Source organism: Sinocyclocheilus grahami, unplaced genomic scaffold (assembly GCF_001515645.1).
Source record: "Sinocyclocheilus grahami isolate Dianchi unplaced genomic scaffold, SAMN03320097.WGS_v1.1 scaffold1148.1, whole genome shotgun sequence".
NCBI classification, from domain to species: domain Eukaryota; kingdom Metazoa; phylum Chordata; class Actinopteri; order Cypriniformes; family Cyprinidae; genus Sinocyclocheilus; species Sinocyclocheilus grahami.
The window spans coordinates 345,609-350,302 of NW_015506327.1; the positions used below are offsets into that span (position 1 = coordinate 345,609).

General features: G+C 35.8%; 1 long non-coding RNA gene across 1 annotated transcript; it reads right to left on the bottom strand.

The window, feature by feature from the left end:
* Window positions 1-584: 584 nt before the first annotated feature.
* On the bottom strand, window positions 585-2,088 carry LOC107567329 (uncharacterized). The gene is made up of 2 exons (XR_001606629.1): window positions 1,902-2,088; window positions 585-647 (listed from the first exon to the last, which is right to left on the bottom strand). It is a non-coding gene; the product is annotated as an uncharacterized lncRNA (long non-coding RNA).
* Between the last annotated feature and the right edge of the window lie 2,606 nt (window positions 2,089-4,694).

Consider the following 4,694-nt stretch of genomic DNA (forward strand, 5'->3'; position numbering starts at 1 on the left):
TGATGTATCAAAATCATTTGACATCACTGCACAGGGCACATATTATTCCACATTATGTTTTATAAGTGCATAATCATCAATTGTGACAAATAAATTAAGGCATTATTTGGCACCAAATAAATGCACTTAAGATACTTTTGTTGGTTGTTGGCTTTAAATTTTCATGCAAAAACCTATTAAATGACTCAAATCCAGCTAAATACTCTCAGGGACTGTGGCCTTCTGTTTTCAATCTTCCAGCTGTAAGGCAGAGAGGAATATCAATTATGCCTGCTGTTCAGTCTTGGAAACTACTGGTGGCATCCTACATCTGATAACATGGCCTTACAACAAGCCTGCATGGCACATGGCGACCCGCTGAACCATGTTGCAGAATCGTATCTGTGCGCCTGACCGAGCCCCTCAGGCACTGATCCGGACACCTTTATTGAACCAATCGGATGGACCTCTCAGCTTGTGACAAATTGCGGGAGGAAGAGAAACTTACAGGCCCCATTGAACTTTAGTATAGCTTTTATTCCTCTGTCATGTTCCCGCAGAGATGAAATGGGATGGTTTTTACTTTTTCCGGTCCTCTTTTTTTCCATTCTCAAAGCCATCCGCTCTGCACTGACTGGTGGATAAATGGCCTTGGTTTCGCTCTCTTTCTAACGTGGTATCAAAGGGAAAATGATACAATGTGATTTAGTTTTCGAAGGTCACTGCACAGTGCACACTTTGTAACTACCTTATTTTTAACACACTGTAAGCGCGAATGCAGCCATTTTAAATACAAATGTGCAAGGTTTCAAATTTCAGCTGCTTACAGTTGTTTTAGCTGTGCTAAAAGACTTCATTATGTTGCAAACTGGTTATTTTATGATATTATTTTAATTCATAATTGTAATCATAAACAAGTTTGCAGCATAAATAGTTTTATCTTTTACTGCACCTTGTTATTCTTAGTTATCTATAGTTATGTACCTATAGCAACTAAAGACAAAACTTTCACACATTGACAGGAAATAGCATACTTATACACGCTGAAAAATAATGTTTTTTTTTTTGTGTTCTTCACAATCTTGCGTTATTGGTGAGACACAATAACTGGGCCAGAAATGTAGTTTGTATTACTTTTGTATGAACAGTCATTTGCAAGACGCCATATGACAATAAATAAATGTTTTACTTGACCTGAATAACTTGATAAAAGAATAATATGAGAATGGAAATTTTTGATTTAAACAAAAAAATTATAATACACACACACACACACACTCACACACACACCAACTGATTATAACAAAAACACCACCACCAATAATAATAATAATAATTATTATTATTATTGTTTTTGTTACATAATTTCTAAAAATAATTCAGCAATATTATTTGTTATTATGATATATTATTTACATTATATGTTGATATATAGTTAATTAAATCCTAAATTTTATAGTTAAATCAGTGGCATTTGAAAAAGAAAGCATTAATGTGAATTGTGACTTTTCTTATGAATGTAAATGCATGTAGACTATTGAGGATCACAGAATAGTGAATAATGTAGGTTGCAGAGTATGCTGGTCAACTAATAAAGTCATGGCTCTGGGTGAGTATACACATTAGCAAACAAATTTAGGTAGCTTTCTTTTAGTGAACAAAAACAAAATGTTCCCAGTCTATCTACTGGAAATAAATGGGTTTAATAACACACTGTTTAATGAGAGGAACGGCACTAAAGGAACCGTGGAAGTTGGCAATAAAGCACAGCTTTGACTCCATAAAAACAGTCCAAGCAATGAATATGAAATTAGTGCCACTTTTTTCCCCCACCTAATCAATATAACTAATGAGATGTCAACATAAACAAACAAATCGGTAAAAGCTGCTATGAAATAAAAGGATGCTCTTTCAACACTTACTCTGCTAGGCTTCAATTAACACTGGCTTTTGGCTTCACCCCCTCTCAGCGTCATGTGGATCCGTACTGTCCCTGCAGAGTGTGTGCCCTGGCCCCCTGCCGCCTCTGCATTGCTCATGTTGTTGTCCGGGCCAGGCTTGCATTTGTGACACACAAACTGCCTCCCATTAATGATCAGCAGGGCAGCCACAGTCCACTACCACAGTGCCCTCGTTAGTGCCCTCATTAACAAGCAGCAGGGCACCTAATTAAACAGCTCAGTAGTTAGTAAGTGCCCTCCCTCCATTTCTCCATGATAAACACCTGAGTGGATTAAACTTATGTTCATTTATTTATCTAGTTTTCCCTCTGCTTTTTCTCCCTTGGATTCCAATCCCTCTCTAGTGTAATATATAATGTAAAAGTGCATTCAAACACTATAAACAACAAACCAGGCCAAAGCGCCTAATGGTGAAACTAATAGAGAAGGCTATGCATCTGTCAGATTGTGCTCTTAAAATACTCTGAATATTATGAATTGTTTTCTTTTCATCCATAAATCCAATTTATTGTGTTGGCTTGATTCCAGCTTTGCTTCAATCTACAGATAAACAGTGTACTATTGTGGAGTGCGATTACTGCTATTATTCAACAACAATTACACTTCAACAAAAAGTGTTTTAGATTAATGCTCTCATAATCATTAGGTAATGCTTCTGGTGTCATTATTTACAAGTAGATAACTGGTTTGAATTGTGACGGTGCTATCTAAACAGTTTCAAGAAACACATTTCTTTTAATGATCTTTTGTTTTGCTGTACGATGAAAAGATATTAGTGAAATGTTTAATCAGATTTACACTTGTTTCCAAAGCTTCTATAAGCAGTGAATTATGATTTACTGGAATTATGATCTTTTTATGTGCAAGACTAAAAATTATAACAAGTGCATTGTCATTACTCTTGTCAATCAATAAGATGATATAGCAATGTGGGAAGCTGGTTCATTTGCATAGCCATCACAATTCTGTTTTGTGAACAGATCTTTCACAAAGGACAATGCTTTTATCGATTCCCATTTGTATACATTTTGAGGCTGTTTTATCATCATTCTGCTCTTTTAAAGTAAGTTTGTACATCCTTGACGATACCAAAGGACAAGCACCTACAAACAACAAACAGCAGTAAGTATAAGTGAAAATCCACAAATGTGGATATCACAAATGTTCAACATTACTCATTAGAGCTCAAAAAGAGCACTGGTGAAAAGATTTTTGATTAATTTGTTAGCTTGCTCTATAAACACTTTAAACTCACCTGAAATCATATGGACTGTAGCCTGTTGAGGAATAAATGCAGACAACCTTTGTTAAAAAACATCATATATAGCACAGCTTAGGATATTTCCACTGCTCTTGCTTACACTCTCATTTTGGGTTTGAGATTCTCTCTTTCAAAACAAAAGTGCAGACGACATACAGCTTTACTTTGCGTTCACGTTCCAGCCAAATGATCGCTCAGTAGCTGCACTGATCTCACCATGCCTTGCAGACGTCTCGACTTGGATGAAAGAACACCACTGAACCTAACGCAGACACCATCAGTAAACAATAACATTATCCAGGTTAGACTATTACAGACCACATCGCAAGAAAAACCTCAAGTCTTCCCATCAATTATAAGGCACTGAAGCTTGCATATTGAACCATCACTGGATTTAACCTATCCTACCTACCCTTACTTTCACAAATCGTCATTCCCTCAAGTCTGTGGTACTAAAACAAAGAGGCACAAAATCAGTTTCTGAAACATTTATTGTTATTGCTGGAATGATTTTCCCAATTCCCTCTTTTCTTCAAAAAATACATCTCTTTCCTAGCTCATACTTTTCAGACCAGTTTTGGACTTTGCATTTTGCCACTCACAAGTTATGTATCCATGGGATGAATCACTTATGTTGTAGCAGTTGCAAGTCACTTTAGATAAAAGCATGAACAAATGCAAAATGTAAATGTGACGTTAACATGCTAAAATAATTCATGCATTGTTGAAGGGGAAAAAAAAACACTGTCAAAAAAAAGAGAAGATGAAATGACATGCAATGCAATGCACTGTTACTAGAACTTTCTTGAAGGCCTCTATTTTTAAGAGTGTGTTCCAAATGTAAAGACCCCAAAAAGTTTTTTTTTTCAGCAATGCCACAGAAGAACCATTTTGGGTTCCCTATAGAACCTTTGAGTCAACAGTTGAAACTTTATTTTTAGTGTATATATCATTTTAATAACCCAAATAAACTTTTTTTCCACTAGAAATAACCTTTTTGTGCAATGGAAAGGTAACATGGATGCTAAAGGTTCTTCATGTAACCATAAATGTAACCATCAATCAACCAACCATCAAATAAAGAACCTCTCTTTGAAGAGAGTACGCATGATAATCAGTACGTCAATTAAATAAACAACCAAGGCTTTTTCAAGGGTGGTGAAACAAAGCACCATCCAAAAATTCAAAATAAACATATTAACTATAATAATTTATGCATTTAGCAGACATTTTTATCCAAAGCGACTTACAGTGCATTCAGGCTATACATTTTTTTACCAGTATGTGTGTTCTCTGGGAATTGAACCCATGACCTTTTGCACTGCTAACGCAATGCTCTACCACTGAGCCACAGGAGCAAACTACTATTCAATGCTGTCCTATATGATTCTCACTCAGTATGAGGATCCTTTTTGATGACGGATAAGTTAACAGTGACATACTAAGTGGCTGTGGCAATACCAATCATGACCTTTTCTTCACTGAAAAAGCAA